Below are 19408 nucleotides of genomic sequence, written 5' to 3'. Positions count from 1 at the left end.
TAACAAAGAAATATTTTTTATCGGTACTGCTTAAGAGCCCAATTACACTGATGGCCTTAAGACACATTCTTCCTCGTCAAGTTTGCCAACTTACCGGAGCAGCTACGATGTATAAAGGTTGTGTAACTATTATCTGGGAAAAAAAAAAAAAAACCTACATCGGAGAAGTTAAATGCGACGCAATATGAATTAATCGCTTAAATTCTTATAGACTTTAGTTGAGATTTTTCAACATCAAATTCAAGAAAGCACCTCAAGAAAACAATTTTACAGTGAATAGGCTTAGGCGAGTTCTTCCATAAATTATAAAGTGAAATAGAATCAACTCTTGTTCCTTGGCCGAAAATGCGGGCAAGATACGTTATCAAAAGCAAGAACTGAAATATAGTTCAGTCACTATCAATCAGGAAATTTCAATGTCCAAGATGCTTCTCGCAGCCAAAATGGATTACATTATGGTAAAATTCGAGCAAGATTGACATGTTTGACATCGCTAACGATCTAAACATCCATTTACCCAGATCGACCCCTACTACTAACAACTTGGTTTTCTTTCTGGACAATGTAATACAATGAACAATGCGTTTACGCTCTTTCTTTTCCTATCATCTGCATTTTCACAAGACAGCAAACCAATATTCACATTCTTTAGACAACACTTTCTCTAATGTCTTCGATAACTGAAGTACAAGATTCAACTTTGCAAGCAGGAAAAGGGAAAAAATAATATTAATAAATAATCAATTATTGTGACTATTACTGATAGAGTTACAAGTAAGAATATTTTGAAGTGCACTTTTTCACAAGTATGTTAGGATTACTTTAAATTTTATTTCCTCCTGCAAATTCACACATAATTACTAAGACGAACCACCATATTTTTACCAAAGGATTACACAAATACATCTATAGCACATACAGGACATATTTTCAAAACTACATTAAAAATCAAATCAAATAGAAACCTCACTTACTCTTTCTCATTAGAAGGGTCCACTGGATCAATAGCGTTATTTCAGGTTTTGGCAGGAGGAACAAAACTGTTCACTGACATAAGTTTCACGTTTTTTCATTACAATATTAGTACACAATTTATTAAAAAGCGTCTATTTCTCAAACTAAGTGCTAAGTAGGATGCAATTGCCCCTACTCTTTCCACATGATGCCTCTGCAGTGAATCTTCAAACATTGAAGGCTAAAGCGGTAGTCAAGGAAATGGGTAAATTTATCGTTTAATGGAATCTCGTGATTCTGTTCAGTGAAGAAAAACTCTACATGATATGTCGCAAAAGCAAGACGACTCCATATTTACGGTTACAAAATTGCGGCAAAATACCTAGTCTTGCATTCAGGAATATACAGTAGTTTGTATACAAAAACGTGCATGTATTCACAACACTTTTCCTTTGTACCAGTAATACAAGCAGAGTTAAGTCTACATGTACAGAAAGCAGAAGAAGGTTTTCAGAGAGAGAGAAGCAGGGAATCATTTGGGAAGGGCAAGGAGGATAATTACCCCCCTGGGTTTGAGAATCACATGCTCTTCAATAAATTGTATACTAAAATACTAATTCAAAAGGTAAAACTGTTATGTTGATGGACTAACTTACTCCTACCTGGCAAAGTCTGAAATGACGCTACTGAAAAAAAAAAAAATACTTAAAGATTTAAACATAAATTAACAGGATTTAGTAAAAACCAAATGAAAACAATATATTCTTAAATATCTCATCATATTTAATTCTCTAATGATAGTACATGAAATAAAAAAGAAATGATCAGTCTAGTCAATATTCCGTTTATAAACTGACAATGAGTTATTTCATGGAAGTCAAAAATTTGCTACGGATAATCCTTAGAAGTATCATGTTGCCGTATCTTCCCTCGCTTTCCACGGAATGGATTCAATTTCTGGATTAATTCCAACAAAACACCTGAAATCAGAAACAAATATATTTCGAAGCTAGAGAAAAATAGGCAAAACCTATTTTTATTTCTTTCAAGTTGTAAATTGACTTATGTAACTCTGAGCGCAATATCATGCTTAATGGTGTTTCTCTTATGTCTCTCATACCATTACATTTTCCTTTCCTGTACGATTTTTTTTTAAAGACAAACTCTTCTCTGTTTCATAAACAATACTATGAATTATTCATATACATTTGCATTAACTATTCTATAAATTTACTTAAGTTTTGATTAACACTAACCATTCTCATTTTGCACTATTTCACTAAGAACTGTGGATTAAGATATATAGAAGTCTCGAAAACAGGTTTGTATTTGTGGAAAACGATTAACAATTTCGCACCATAAAAGGTAACAAGAAATAGTGTTTTACAGATTTCACCTAATAGTGGTATCAAACACAAGAAGTGTGTTTTTCAGTTACAAAGGGAAACCATATGTGTCTGGGATACATAGATATGGACAATATTCATAATCGTACTAAATGGGTGAGAGAACCGAATGAGTAAAACTGTGCATTTCACGAACGTCAACGTGGTGAGATGGTTGCATGCCACATCTAATGTGTAACTGGTTCAGGATACTTAAACTCTTAAAAAAAAAAAAAAAAAAAAAAAACAGAGACTTACTTAGGTTGTTGCAGTGAAGAGGAAAAGTGGTGCGACGTTCCTGAACACAAAAGCAGCGAGGACGACCTCGCATTTTGGCCTCCAGAACTGTAGAGCGTTTAAGTGGATTGTTCTGTGGAATTGCAATCATCTATCGCCACGCTCACAGTGTATCAGGTTCTATTCACCGTAAGTGTTCGGCACATGATGTGAAAACTTAGGTCTTATGGCCAAGTAGCTACCCATAAGTAATTTTACTCCGACAAATGTTGTGAAGCCACTTTACTTGGTGTATGGAGCGACGTCACTGGATCACGCAACAAGAGAGAATCGTTATTAACTTGAACTAATCTTGTATACGTCAGTCATATAAGTAACTTGAAATTTTCGATAGGAACTCCCGTCTTCATTAAAACACCAACCACTTAACAAAATTATAAATATGCTGTGTGAAAATAAACCTGTTTTGTGCCATACAATCTTCAAACTTTAAAGTTTGTGCGCCAGATGACAGTTGATTATTTTAACTCGTTTGTTGTTCAAGTGGTCTTTGTCAAGATTCAAACTAGGTTGTTCATTCTTGTATAAAACTATTCATAAACATTCCTCTTAATGAACAAATTTGTTCTGTGTAGCATTTTAATATCATTGACCTGTGTTTGAACGCATGAAAATGTTGTGACAAGTCTGAAAGTACCTTATCATCCTCTTTATCGAATCTGGAATACTCTTTGACCTTAGTGGCTATAGGCTTTTTTTGTCATATCTATGAAGAACTCTGTTAATACATGTACATTATGAATAATTGTTTTCTGGAACTTCAACTATGAAGTGTATGGGTTGAATGGTATTTCACATCACTTTAGTTCAATTTCGATGCAATAACTTACTAAACTGAACCTGCAACAACTTAATAAAATTTCAACCTACTGGTTAAAAAAATGTAATTGGTTAGTTTGTAGTCTTCATTTCTTTAGGGTGTCGTGGTGGCTCAGTGGTAGAGCGTTCACATCTAGTGCATGGGGTCCTTAGATCGATTCCAGCTCGCGGAAAGTGAGATTTGTGTTAGACAAACACCGTATGGGTGGGTTTTCTCGGGATTCTCCCGTTTTCTTCCACTTTCTTCATTCCACAATTTCTTTCATTTCTCCTCCTTACCGTCTTCTTTAGTCTAGCCGGCATAACCACAGGATGTAAAACTCAAAGATTTCATTTCATTTACTTTTATTTATTTGTTGACTTCTTTGTTCAAATATCAACAAACGACTTCGTTTTAAAAAACCTTTTATTTCATAGAATTATAGGCATAAGTATGGAGAAATTATTGCATACGTATTTTGCAGAAGGCACGCGTGCTGATTATTCGGCTAACCGGAAGCCCTGCCATATTTATTTATTTTAATCTTAAAAAATTGAAGTGAGATCTACTAATGTTAAGACATTTTTCTTATAAAAGCGAATCATCTCACTACTGAATCAGGGTCAATTATATAAACGCACTAAGCAACGCTATACTGTAGATTCAAGATAGATGATAGTTAAAATTAACGGACTTTGATGTTTGCCTCATCTAATATTTCGGCACATATTAACTCTATCTTCAGCGAAAAGTTGTTTATAATGAAACCCTTGAATAAGTGCAAAAAAAAGTAAATCATTAATATATGGTATGGATGTGTGGTGTTTGGTGAGCAAAATAATTATATATAAAAAAAAGAATGTAAGAAAATATCGCTACAGCATTAGGAATGATTTCAACTTACAGCGTACAGATAGTAATGAAGACAAGCGGATCATAATGTAGCAATTAGTAAACAGAGGTTTTATGTCGACGCAGAGCAAATGGTAACAACTGCCAAGTAGCCACACCATACCATTGTTTCATAATAAGTAAAGAAAAAAAAGTTATCAAAGATGTAGTTCAGTTCAGTATGAGCTGTAAATATTTTAAATAATGTATTCATTTTTATGGATAAATTGCCAATCTTTCCATATTATTTGAAATTTTCAGTCTTTCATGATTTTAAAAATTATTCCTTTATAAATACCTAAAGACAATCATATTTTTAAAAAATCTCGCATTTCATAGAAAAGTATACTCAACTCATAGAAAATTATTTGTTAAAGTTCAAGAGTTGTATTCAAAATGCACACTACCATGCAATCATTTAAGCTTAGATTAAGAATAAGGATTGAAGAGTAATATTTATTGATAAGTTGTGCCATGCAAAATATATGAGAAAATGAAATGAAATCTTTGAGTTTTACGTCCCACGCTTTTATGCCGATTAGGCTAAAGGAGACGGTGATAATGAGAGATGAGTGAAATGGTGGGATGAAGAAAGTGGGAGGAAACGGGAGAACCCCGAGAAAATCCACGAGCACGGTGTTTGTCCACCACAAAGTTCACTTGGCGGGGGCTGGGATCGAACCCGGGACCCCAAGCACCAGAGGTGAACGCTCTACCACTGAGCCACCGCGCCCCCGCAAAATATATGAGATAACTATACATCGGAACATTGAAAATAAGCATGAAACACTTTACGTTAAAGAGAGTTTAACTGTTGCTAAATAACAACGATAATTATAAAAAGCAATAATTATTGTATAAAGCAAATGAAGTTGGTGTGTTTTAGCCAGCAACTCAATATGCTGATTAATTATAAATTTTGAATGTTCAGCAAAGCAGTGTATTAAATTGAAAACTTCTTATCAAAAAAAGTATGTTTACAGGGCTACTGTAAAATTTGTAAACTTAATTTCCCTAGCCTTACTCACCTTTTTTTCCTTGCAATCAACTGTTGGAGAAAGGCACGAAAGCGAAGTCATATTCCAATCTCCACTATTTTCATTAACTGATTAAAATGTATAACGAAGCATCCACAGAGAATTTCGAGTTAAGTGCGTGAGGGTAGGACCTGAAATATGAAAAATACGTAAATTTTCAAGGAAAGACACAGTATTTTTTTAATTCACGCTAGATAGTTTAATGTAATATTTTCAGACGTGAAAATCTGCATGCTGCTGGTACTATTTTCAGTGGATACATACTGACATGAGACATTAGGGTATAATGAGGAAATTAGTTCGGCGTATTCAAAGATGGCAACTCGATTTTGAGTGTTATAAGAATGTGTGTTGTGAAGAAAAGAGTTATTATATGTTGTGGACCGGTACGTATTATTGAAATTGAGCAGAAAATATGACCAATGTAGAAAAACATTGAAAATAAAGAAATGTAGAAACAGTCATACGTATATTCAAATGTCTTAATGATATGAGAAAAGTGAGTACATGAAAGTTTGAGAGGAATTCAAGTTCTCAGTTGTTTATAATTTCCTAAATGCAGTGTCGGCATTGTGCAAATCGCAAAGGTAAGTAATCGCGTGTTAAGATAATAACCAAATTTGGTTATAGTTAAGGAGCCGTACTTCCCATTTAGGGAAGGACGAGAAACGCCATACTTTCAGGAATTATTCACTGACTATCTAGGATGTTAAAAAGTAGGTAATAGACTGAGTTCTTGCCCTTGTACTTAGGGTGTTTAGGTAGTGCAACAGTAAGATGTATCCTCGTGCACGGGAGATGAGAAGTAGCTGTTCTTAACTATTATCCCAAATTTATCTAAGTGTTTTCAACGACATCCTTGTTTACGCGAATAACTACCATCGCTGACACGCCTGCTACCTACGCACGCACACTTGTTACCACTCGGGCTGCCCTGTCCTGACTCTATTACATGGCATTCGTCCGTTTAGTGGCCACCCAGCACAGGTTACTGCAGTTTTATAGCATATATCCGGACGCAGTATTTACACACAAACGGTGAGGTCCTCTTAAAGTGAATGCGCACCAAGAAACAATTTCTAAGATAGTGACAGTGAATTTCTTGATAAATAATAAAATTTTAACGTTTATAGGCCTGAAAATACTGGATCTACTCTACGGCACAAAGGCCCAATTTTTTCCTTGCACGTAAATTGACGGCACGCATTACTACTTGCACTAGAACAGTTCCGAACGTACTTTTCCTTATGTGATGTTGCACAATATGCGACTTGAACGTCAGTGTGTTATTTGTACACTGAACATGCGATCAAACTTTGGATGCAAAAAACCGAGGTGCTTCACCGGTTAAAACTTTACACAGAAGACGATCATGAAATACTAAAAGAAATTTGAACTCCAATCCGTAAAATATGAGCAATAAGAACCTTATAAATATACTTAATAGTAATAAATGTACTCACCTATAATGTAAATGAAGAAAATGTATGATCAACAGTTTCTAATGTTGGAATACACACAACACAAACAATCTCATTACTGGCGAGATTTTTTTTTTTTTGTCTTAAATGCTTCAGTTGCGGAAACAACTTTCATTTGTCATAAAAGTATCTTACGACAGTGTCTGCAACCACTAAATATAAGGCTAAAAGTATTTAATAATTCTTCAAATTATTTTGCAATTAAACCAGAAGAAATAATGAAAAACATCTTTGAAAGTTATTTTCTTTCGTATAACTTAATACTCATTCTATTATTCGAAATATGATAACAACTTCAAACAACTCGAAAGAACTTTGGTCAAATGCTGGATACACTGTTCAAAATTTACGGAAATTTCACCTGAAATGTCAATTCTGGTAAAAGACCTGTAAACTTTACGGTGAATTTTCTGCGAAACCACCTGAACTTTTAAGAGTGCACATTATGCTTTATTTTTCGTTTAATTATGCTTAATTTTTGCAAATTATGCTTTATTTTTTTCCAAATTATGCTTTATTATGCTTTATTATTAATTTCAATCGTTGTTTTACATTAATCGTGTATAATGTATAATATTTACTATACATTAAATATTCTAAATATCTTGATCTATTTATTAATATTTTATGCAACCAGTTTCTTTCATATTTAACGAACTTTCTACTTAATGCACTGTAAAGAGATGCTTTACTCGAGTCAGTTTATTTTTATCACTTATGTGCGCCTTAGAGGTGCATATATACAGAAAGGGACAGTAAAAGATGCCACCAAAAAGTACAGAAGATGCTCAAGTTCAAGAGGTACACATAACAATACAGTGTGGAGTTCTTGTGTACTATTCATTGTTGGCTGAAGTTTTCTTCTTCTTCTCCTTGTTTCTTTCCTCCACATCAAAGGATTACACCAAAAAAAATTACAGAAATAAAAATAAGCTTTTCATTGTTGCATTGTTATGTTCTCAATGATTTTGTATTGTAAATATTGCCTTTAAAAAAATATTAACACATATGTATGTTAAACTCGTAATTAAAGAGATTTTTTCAAGAATTGTACTATATATTTTAAATTATGCTTTATGCTTTATTTTCTAAAATTATGCTTTATTATGCTTTTAAAATTAGTTTCTTCTGGACCCTTAGACAACCACAACCATGTTTAAGGTACCAACCATATGTATAAACTGTTGTTATGCTTTTTATGCTTTTGAGTTGCTTTACTAATAATAGTACCCAAGTATTGAAAACCACTCTCCCATCGATAACTAAAAATAGTAAGGAAAGAAAGAATGATATTATTATTATTATTATTATTATTATTATTATTATTATTATTAAAACGGATATTTCAAGTTTGGAACAATTTGGGAAGCACAGATGATGTAAAATTGGGACTGTCCCGGCTAAACTGGGACGTCTAGAAGCCTTACATAGAGAACATAAATAAATAAATAAATAAGCAAACAATCTGTTGGAGCAAAATGAAAATTAGAAATTTATTATGGGAAAACAAAACGACATACTTTATAACATCATAAAAATATTTTCCCCAATTTTCTTGAAAACTAAGCATCTGAATTTACTCTTATGCATATAATTTGTGAAATATCGATTTATATATTAAGTCTCAGCTTTCTACAAATAATATAGTTAGACCCCCCCCAAAAAAAATTACAATCATAGTTTTGGGATATTTCTCATTAAGCATACTGTGTATTATCGTCTCGTTATTATCACACGTTATGAAAGCTTGCTAAGAGTATATTTCATTATAAGTTTCCTCTTACTGAGTAGTATGGTTATCGTAAACCATCAATTTTGAGCAATCTTCTTATTTTATTTTCATATTGTACTATTTTTCTTCAGTTTCTCAATTCACTTTGTTGATAAAGTAGTTTATTACAGATCACCGCGCCATTTATAGCTCCGGACAACCTTTTGACTTTTACCCACATGGGAGGAGACAGTCTGAAAATTAATGTCTATTACACAAGCTGTTCACTCTTTCATTTTTAATTCATTCGCTTTTCGCACAGTATATTGAAAAGGAAATACGTATGATTTAGAAAATTATGCAGAAAGAGTGGTGATTGTTTTTCCTTAATAAAAATTAAACACCAATATACAGTATATAATACTAATAAATGTAAAAGTACGATGACTTTTGACTCAAGAACTAATGACTTCATAATATTCCATCGTATTATTAGGTCTCGTGGCAGTCTAGTATAGTATAACACACAAAATTTCATGCAATGTTTGTTACAACATACGACTTGGTTACTACTTATCTTTTAAGAAGGCGTGTAAATTCACGTAAAATATAAAACATTTATACAGGTAACCGATATATTCCATAACGTACGTATCTTGTTTCACCACAGTTATATACCACTTTTTCTATTATTTTTTTTAGATTCAAGAAAAAAAATGAACAGAGCAGTCATGATTCACCTCAAAATTCATTTATAAAATGGTCTTGTTCATGATCAGGTAATTACTGGTTTGCAGAAGCTTATAGTGTTTCATTCGCGGTTAACTTATATACCATATTTTTATATAAGAATGTGTAATGATTTGACTTTTGTGTTATGTAAATAAACTACAAGAAAGAAAGAAAAAAAGAGATGTAAATTAGAAATAGAAAATCATTTGAAGTTATACGTATATATATGTGTGTGAGACAACAAATGTTTATTTCTGTTTAATTTGATACTTCAGCGTGATGATCTTTTTCTATGGTAACAAGGCTTCCGTGATTGGTCATGGAAGGCAAGCAGTTTTCTGAGCAGAAATGAGAGTTTACTTGTTATATTATTATTATTACTACTACTATTACAAGTAGTATATATACACAAACATAGTTTTTTTTTAAGTGTTTCTTTAAAAAACAGGGAAGAGTCGTGACTCTTGTAGTCCTCAAGTCTCCCTACATATCACACACTTCTAAATGTATACACTTGTAGGATGTTTGTTTTTCTATCTCGGCCTACTTAGCTGTTTCCTATATAACGTCTTTCAATATGTGTCTTAACAAGAAGATGGTGAAGAAGAAGTTTTTCTGGTGCTTGTATGATCTGTGAGAATTGGAAGATAATAATTGTAAAACGTCACTGCATTATTTCAATAGTACTAGAATATACCGACAAGTGTTTCGAAAAGTGTTTCGATATTGTGGATATATATTGCCAAAATACAGACTCTAATTCATTTGCCCTGCAGAGCTAAGCAGGGCCACTGTACTGATAGAGGATAGTAAGAAATGAAATGAAATGTAATCTTTGTTTTACGTCCCATGGTTATGAAGGCTAGGCTAAAGGAGACGGGAATGATGAGAAGTGAATGAAATGGTGGAATGAAGAAAGTGGGAGGAAACTGGAGACACCCCCACACAGTGTTTGTCTACCACAAAGTCCATTTGACACAAGCTGGGATCAAAATAGGAAACCCCATGCACCAGAGGTGTACACTTTACCACTTAGCCACCGTGCTAGAGGACAGTAAGGTAGCCAGTTCCTTTTTCTTGTGATTTATAACTGTACAGATCTCTTTAGTGACTTTTTATTACCTCGGCGAAGCCAAAAGAAAGGTATTGTGTTTGGTATGTCCGTGTCCGGGTTTATATGTATATATGTCCATTAGTTGGACTGTGAAGCTCAAATGCCTGAATGGATTTCAATAAATAAGGTACCACTGGAACCGTGGCGATAGTCCGGGTGCTTGGGGTCCCGGGTTCGATCCCAGCCCTCGCCAAGTGAACTTTGTGGTGGATAAACACTGTGTGCGTTGGTTTCCTCTTGGTTCTTCCGATTCCTCCCACTTTCTTCATCCCACCATTTCATTCATAACTCATCATCACCGTCTTATTTAGCCTAACCGGCATAACCGTGGGACGTAAAACAAAGATTTCATTTTCAATAATAATAATAATAATAATAATAATAATAATAATAATACTTTTCGTCTTCTTTTGCTTATATAAATATTCATTCTTTCTTGTTAAATTAAACAACAAAAAACTACTATGTATACATGCACTTAAATTTAACTCTAAACAATGTTTGAAACACAGCTAACAAATTTCTTTAAAATAAATAGATTTGGTAGTTTCTTTTGTTTAACTCAATAAGGAAAATATAATTCTGACCATAATTTAATTCTGACCACATTTTATGACACATTAAATGTTATTTGTGTTATTAGTTTATCGGGCCCACCCTACTTGTGGGATTACGCTTCGCCACTGCTTGGAATGGAATGAATTTTAAAACAGACTTGTTTACCAATCAAAGATCCTTTACATATTTTCTCTTTCTGTCCGTATGTCCGTCCGTCCGTCCGGGAGACAAAATACATCTCAAGAACTACTTTATGGATCACCATCAATTTTGGCCAGGGTGTAGAGTTAAGAATAGAGTTCTTTGATGGAGGTATCCATTCACCGGAAGTGGTAGAAATAAACTATTTCCGGTTTTAACGTTGATTACTATATAGCAAATAGTAATAAATAATAATAATAATAATAATAATAATAATAATAATAATAATAATAATAATAATAATAATAATAATAATAATCTTTTTTCCTTACACTAACTTTTTTCCTTAGTTTTTGAACTAACATCGAACATAGTAAAACTTGTTCATTGTGAATAGATTGTTCGACAAATAAAAATTTTATTGTATTATAAAAAACTAATAATTCGGTGGTTTCATATATAAAAATAACTAAAAGTAGCGCATTCTTAAGACTTCACTTTTATTTCTACATATAATTAAAAATAGCCCAAAAAGTAACGTGTCGCCCAATTTGAAATTTTGGTAGCGAGAGCATTTAAAATATCATACAATCCGCTATTTGTAGCCCAATCTGGCAACACTGGGCTAAAAAGAGACGTATAATTCATGAATAGGATTGATTATGGGAGGATTGTGGAGTGAAAATGAGACAAAGGTCTTATGATCATATCCAATTTTAAGGAATAATTATAATATATTCTATATATCTTCCAGTGCACGGATTCTTGATTTTAAGCAGACCAACATTGAGTTGAGTTGGTTTTAGTTTAGCGTCCCTTTCAGCAGCGAGGCTATATGAGACGTGGATCTACTGATTAACGTGGTATCCGAACCACATGAGCTCCCGCCGGGAATCGAACCCGGGTCTCCCGCGTCAAAGGCGCGTACGTTATCCACATAGCCACGAGGGAGCTCAAGCAGACCAAATGTCACTGAAGTTAGAAGGAAACTTTATTATGTGCTCAGAATCAAAATAATAATAATAATAATAATAATAATAATAATAATAATAATAATAATAATAGTGTAAAATATTGTAATGACCGTAACCACAAGAGGACACGATACCGATTATAGAAGTCTTTGGTCTTTGGATATGGTGTTTTGCTACTGCGTGATAACTGACTGGTCTTGCTCATTTATCCAAGGAAAAGAAATGATTATAAATGCGTATAATACCTTACTAAATTAACTATGGTAAAGAAATAATAACTATTTAAAAATGTTGCTTTCTTTCACGCCTTAGGTTTACATCTTCTCGAACCAAGAAATGGTCTACTGCATATTTTTTAAAAAGCAAATTTTTCTGCTTAACTGAATCATGAATCGTGAAAATTTATATAGTATTATGGTTCCGATAGAGTTTTTCATGTGAACGAAATGACCGCTTCGTTTTTTTTTTTTTTTTTTTTCGGAATTAGTATCTCTGATTTAGACAGGAACGAATCAAAAGAGTCATTAATATTTTCTTCCTGGATGGGAAAACATGGTAACTCGGTGCTATAGCCTAAGTACTCGTACTACATGATTTGATGGTTGACAGAAGTTAAATATGCAGTAATAAGTCATTATATAGTCAAACTCAGAAGATATTAGCTGGAAATAATGTTCAAGATAAAGTGTAAATTACGCATTATACAAAGCTGCATCTACCAGTCAGGTGACATCTGTAAGTCCTAGAGTGATTATGTTGTAAAAAATGAGCCCAAGTCCTAAATCTTATGTTACTTTAGGATTTATGTAGTTTAGAACTTAAGTACCTAGATGACTTTTAAGACATCTGCATTTTAGAACTTGTACAGTTTAAGAATTGTGTATGTTCCGTTCACTTGGTTTAGTTTTGAAATTCGCCACCACCACACAGAGCTGCAGCGGTGAAATAGGTGTCACAAGAGTGCTACGAACGTAGTTAATTCCAATGATAACAGTGTTATATTATTGGGTTTAACGTCCCACGATTATGCCTGAGTATATAGGGGAAACGTTGATGATAAGATGGATGACAATGGTGGAGTGACGAAAAGTGGAAGGAAACGGGAGAACCCCGAGAAAATTCACGGACATGGTATTTGCATACAACACAGCCCACTTGCCTGGAGCTGTGCTCGAACCAGGAACCTCGCGTCTCAGAGATGAGAGCTCTGCCATTGAGCCATCGCGACCCCAACAGCTATATCATAATACTAAAACTACTATCATTATTATTATCTGTTCTGCAGTTATGCATGAATTACATAAAATAACTTACAATAGTTCATTATAAGAATGATTTAATTAATTTTTTTAACGTGCAAATTAAAATTCCGTCAGTGTATTTACTGACTTCGTAAATAGATAGTCAAAGCTTCATCAAGACGAGGTACAGTTTTCATAATTCGACGTCAGTTTATTTTAATACGGGCGATTTAGCATACACTTTCAACACAGGTAAGAAATATACAGAACCAGCAGTTATTCGAACAATTAATCCTTGAGGTACTAACGAGATGGGGTCAATTTGACCCCAGAGAGACATTTTGTAGTTTTTTGTTCGTTGAAAAAGATATGCTGAAATAATCTTCTAGGAATCTTTCTATAATTGTCTAATAATTTTGTATATTTAGTAAGTTTCGTAGATTTTAATGTGTTAGTTTATTTACAGAAATGGCGGATGTTATCAAATTGACCCCATCTTAGGCAATCAGAGTGTAAATGAAAGTTTTTAATCTAACCTAACCTTAACTAACCTAACAGGTATTGTTGCAATTGGGTAGGTTAGTTTAGGTTAGATTAACTTAGTTTAGTTTAGGTTAGGTTATTGTTATAGATAGAGCCCAGTAGGTCACCAGTTAGAAGAATACCAATTATTCTTATAAAATAATAATATTTTCATATTTTTTCACTTGAAGTTTTGTGCTAATTTAAACATTTCCTGTTGTGAAAATTATATTTTACCCTTTCTAATAAATATGTATTGCCAGTATTATATAAATATTTTATCATTTGACCAATTTACTTGCCCTAAGGTTATGAAAACCTATGAAGTCAAAATGACCTCATCTTAGGCATTTAAGTAATATTTTGATATTAGCACTCGAAGGGTTAAAGGAATAATTATCCCAATAAGTGTTCAAATAAATTATTCATATAACTAATAATTATACTATTTCCATGAACATTTGTATAGTTATTTGTTATTATTTCGTAGGAGCAATTCACAATGATGCGTAGCTTGTTAATCAATTCCACCTACGAACTAGTTTCAGCTACTGATAAATACTTATGGTATCCTTAAGCTTAATAACATAAATTGCATTTTCTTCATGTGTTGCAAATACATAGAACACCTATGACAAACTTCTTGAAGATAAACGATCTAGGAATAGTTTGCACTTTTTTGAAAAAAAAAAAAAAAATCTGTTTCCTTTGTTGTTGTCGAACAACATTGAAATTACTTGAAGAAACGTTTTACACAGCACAAATGGTTCTCTTACAGAGATCTTTACCTTCTTTCCTATGTTTTGCTTCATAATCTAATGCATATCGAATTTGCAAATGAAGCGAACAAGTGGAAAATCTGCGGAAAAACTATTGACAGCGTCTTTCAAGTTGATGGCCACCTTTGTTGATGCCACCAAGAAACAAATGAGCCGTTCGATAACGCTTTTCTACTTTTTGTCTCCTTTTTTATTTTATTTTTTAAACAAGGTCTTTGTGCTGCCTTTATTGTGGTAGCTTTTTTCTTTACTAACACCTGAAACAAAAATGAATCAAATTGGTAATGGAAACATCTTCTTCATTTAAAGTCACATTAAACGCGTATTTTCAACATGAAACCTTGTAGAGATGATTATTTTTTTAGAATTGGCTTTCTACTTAAAAGACGAAAGAATATTCCTACTGCACTAAGTGTATAGTCTATTGCTAATTTTTGTTAGTGTATTGAAATTGTTTTATTGATTATTCGAATAAATCTGTTTCCATTTTTCGAAAGTATTTTGGTAACTATTCGTATAATTGAAGGGTGGGAAGCAAGAACATAGTAACCCACAATTTTGCAATTGCTGCGTTTTGCAGCACCCGATAGAGAGCAACGCATACCGCTTCGTTTAATCTTGTCCGTTTAATCCTTGATGTATAGTCTTATGTGAAAAATAATCTTTTCCACTTTGAAAATGGATTGTGTAACAGAAAACCTCTCATTTCTTACAATAGTAAAATTGTGGGTTACCATGCTCTTGCCTCACACCATTCGATTCTAAGTTATTTCAAAAATTATTCATATATTCACTAGTTATTGTAATAACTATCATAACAATCGGTAATTATTTTAATAACTGATAGTATCATTCGAACAGTTACTATTTTCTCTGACAATCGCTAGTACAGGGTAGTTAAAAAAACGGGAAATTTTGAAAATTATACAACTTCAGGAAAACAAATTTAAAAAAATATTTATCTCATTTAATAGTAAAAATAATGCCATTTTAGAATAATATAGTACAATTTTAGTAACCGGTGGCCACTGGCCAAATCAGTGGCCACCGGTTACTATTTGGTACCAAAATGATCACCATCCTCTTAGATATTGATCAATACCAATATCATCTGTCTGTGACTTACGGTTTCCGAGATATGGCTCCTTAAATCTCCCGAAATCGGAACTTCTTTGGCCAATATCTCGGCAACGGTAATAGAGAGACGATATTGGTGTTTGTCAATACCTAAGAGAATGGTGATCATTTTGGTATCAAATAGTAACCGTTAGTCAGTGTCCACTGGTTACTAAAATTGTACTGTACGTATTCTAAAATGGCATTATTTTTACTATTACATGAGATAAATATACTTAAAAAAAATGTTTTCATGAAATTATTTAATTTTCAAAATTTCCCGTTTTTTAATCACCCTTTAGTTGTAATACTTATTGAAATAATCGATTAGAAGAAGCGCTAATTATTGTAATGATTATTCCCTAGTTAATCCAAGGGGGCCAGAGTGGCTCAGTGATTGAGCGCTTAGTTCCTGTGCGTGGGGTCCATGGTTTGATCCCTGCCTAAGGGAGTTTCTGGTGGACAACATTGTGACCATGAGTTTTTCCTTGGGTACTCTAGTTTTCTTCTACATTCTCATTCCACCAATTCTTCCATCATCATTCACTTGTCTTAATCTTCGTCTCCCTTATCCTAAAGGGTATAATCGTGGGAAATGTTAAACTGAAATATTTCATTTCCTAGTTAATCTAGCATTTATTCTAATCCAATAATCGTTCTTTTCCCAATAATTATTCAAAAAATTGCTCATTATTTGATTAACTATTTATTTATTATCTAAATTTATTGAAAAATTACTGAAACATATTAAAAAGTAATAACATAATGTCCCAATACTCAAATAGAGAATTATTCCAATTTGAACGTAACAAAATTTCATTTAGGTTTTTTAACACGCTCTCCAGGACTTTTTTTAAAATTTTAGTAAAGAACTTAAAGGTAACAAAAAAATTAGGAAGTAATCTAAGCTATCCAGTAACTACAAAATGCTATCAAATGTTCTCAGAAAGAGAGAAAAAAGAACGTATGTGATATACGTAAATCCGTAGGTTACATGCGTAAATCCTGTAATTTTTGAACTTAACGTAAAATTATATGCAATATCCTGTAGCAAACATGTAGCTAAAAACGTATGCTTTATAATACTTTCCGTATAAATATTCCAGCTATACGTACCATACGAAAATATACTTCCCCAAATAAATGAATGGGCCAAAAGTAAGATTGGCGCAAATATTCCACACCTTTAATTAGTTGAAGTAAGTAACAAGTTTATGAGATATGAGTTATAAGTCCTGTGTAGGATCACATAATTTAATATAGTGACTCAGAATTATGCAGTATGAACTGAGGCGCCGATTTCTGAATAACTTTGAGAAGGAAGGGAGGGGACAGAGTTCAAATATGAGTGTTTCATTGTTAGATATCCAAGCAAGGATACTTAGATCTTGGATCCAAGCAAACATTGAGAGGAGATACAGGTCCCTCCCAGAATCGGCCAGGATTATGATATTTGATTTAGAAAAAGGGAAAAAGAAACAACTAGCTTTGGAAGTCACAAGAACTTTTGACACTGGAACGTATTAGCTGCATTATTCAACTGAAAAACTATTCTGGTAGGCCTGTCCTTTATAGATTTTAGCACCAGAGAATTTTGTTTTATCATTTTATGCTTCTTCAAGTAGAAAATGCACCTATTAACAGCAGAATAAATGGATGTTGCACGAGTAATGCCAGCCCATTTGTTAATTGACTATGGAAAGTCAAATGAAGAACGTTGAAACAGCGATTAGCCAATCAAAATGTCGGAGACATTTCCCAGATACCACCAAAAATGACAGTATAACTTTCATTGACTCTAAAGAACAATTCTTGAAGTTGCCACCTGTTGATTGTTAGTTGTACTAACAAGGCCATTCAAAAAACTATTCCCGCAACTGTTTTTCAATTTTTGTTCAATATAGAAACCTCTGTAAAAGAAACAAATGACCATGTACATACAGCTAAACTCGGTGGTCACCTTCTAATCCTGAATTTACGACGACTGCCTAGTGTCGTTTCCTATACTGATAGCGTTGGACTCCAAGGGAGTGTGTCGCCCACGATTCCAAGGCCTCTGACAGATTTGTGATCCTATACTCCACAGGTAGCTAGTGCTTACCTTGTATGATGTCATTTTTTTCTCCCTTTATCTTCCCCTCAATATCTCAGGATGTTCTCTCCTCCTTATGAAAAACCAATCTAGAAAATAGTATTTAAAGGATCCGTCAAAGACTTGCAGATTTATCATTGTGTAGTTATTTTTGCGACAACGTCAAAATGTTTTCTGTTATACCTAGTAGAATGTGGTTAAAAAAAAAAAAAAGACTTCTGTAATGTACGTATACTGGAAGGTAGGCCTTATAAAATACAGTAGTACCAAATCAATGAATGACTTTAAAAGAGAAATAATGAATTTCGTAAGAATGTTCGAACGCACCTTCAACTTCTTAAATTTAATTTAGATTGTACCTAGAGATTGAAGCAGTACATTATTTGAAAATTATTAAAATTTATATTTGGAAGATAATTCGGATCAAGCGATAACCGGTATGCAAACCATATTAAGGCACAAGTTTCCTTATATGCTTGCAATGCAATGAAATGAAATCTTTAAGTTTTACGTCCCACTATTATGACGGCTAGGTGAAAGGAGACGGTGAAGATGAGAAATGAATGAAATGGTGCAATGAAGAAAGTGGGAGGAAACAAGAGAAAACCGAGAAAACCCCCACACACGGTGTTTGTCCACCACAAAGCTCACTTGGCACGAACTGGGATCGAACCAAGAACCCCATGCACCAAAAATGAACGCTCTACCACTGAGCTACATGCTTGAAATATAAGATTCGACAGTAATCTTAACGTTTAACGGGGGGGGGGGGGAGAGAAGTTTGCCCAAAAATGAATGATACAGGTAACTGAATTCTCACGCGTAGTTTTTGAGAAACTCGAGAATACACACATATACTTTGATGCATGCTTACACACATAGAACATCAGATAAAAATTTAAACACATATTCTTATTAACTGCAGTAAATAAAATATAGCGTTGTAGTATGTATTTAATGAAAATAAAAAAAGATGGAATCACCAAAATTAGGGCAAGTGACTTTTCAGTAATGGCAGAATACTTATGATAGTGATGATGATGGATTGTAGCCAGGGCCGGCGAGAGCGGTCGCGGGCCCCGGGGCTGAGCAATCCCGGGCCCCTTACATGTTTCCTTATGACTTTTTACGTACTTACCACTTTGGACGGAGGTAAACTAAAATGAACATTAAGACTTATTTTGAACTCTTTATTAGACCATTAATGCGTTTAATTTACATGTTAAACAGTATTGCTATATCTCCAAATAAGTGAATAATAAGAACTCTGAACCTAACCTATGTTCACTGTTCGCTGAAAAAAAAAACTTCATTAATTCACTATTTATGATTTTGTTTAGACCCTATACTTGTTGGTTCTAAGATTTTTGAAGGCTTCAAAACTAAAATGAATAAAAATATATATATATTTTAATACAATTGTATCAAAATATAGAAAAAAAGTAACTTATCTATTTGTAATAGCAAAAGTTCTCCCCTAATGCTCAATCAAACGCTCAAAACAAACTAATTTGTGAAGGAAATACAAAAAGAAAGTATTAAATAGTTAATAAAAGTTGAGAAAGTAAATGTTCTCAACCATCC

At 33.3% G+C, this 19408-nt stretch overlaps 1 long non-coding RNA gene across 1 annotated transcript; it reads right to left on the bottom strand.

Annotated features, from left to right (window-relative positions):
- Window positions 1-1716: 1716 nt before the first annotated feature.
- Window positions 1717-7161, bottom strand: LOC145664009 (uncharacterized). Its single transcript, XR_014127312.1, has 3 exons — window positions 6827-7161; window positions 5355-5494; window positions 1717-1934 (listed from the first exon to the last, which is right to left on the bottom strand). It is a non-coding gene; the product is annotated as an uncharacterized LOC145664009 (long non-coding RNA).
- Window positions 7162-19408: the final 12247 nt, after the last annotated feature.

The sequence above is a fragment of the Thermobia domestica genome, chromosome 11 (assembly GCF_964235325.1).
Source record: "Thermobia domestica chromosome 11, izTheDome1.hap1.1, whole genome shotgun sequence".
Classification (NCBI taxonomy): Eukaryota; Metazoa; Arthropoda; class Insecta; order Zygentoma; family Lepismatidae; genus Thermobia; species Thermobia domestica.
Note: the sequence above shows the minus strand (reverse complement) of the source record. Positions and strands in the feature narration are given on the sequence as shown.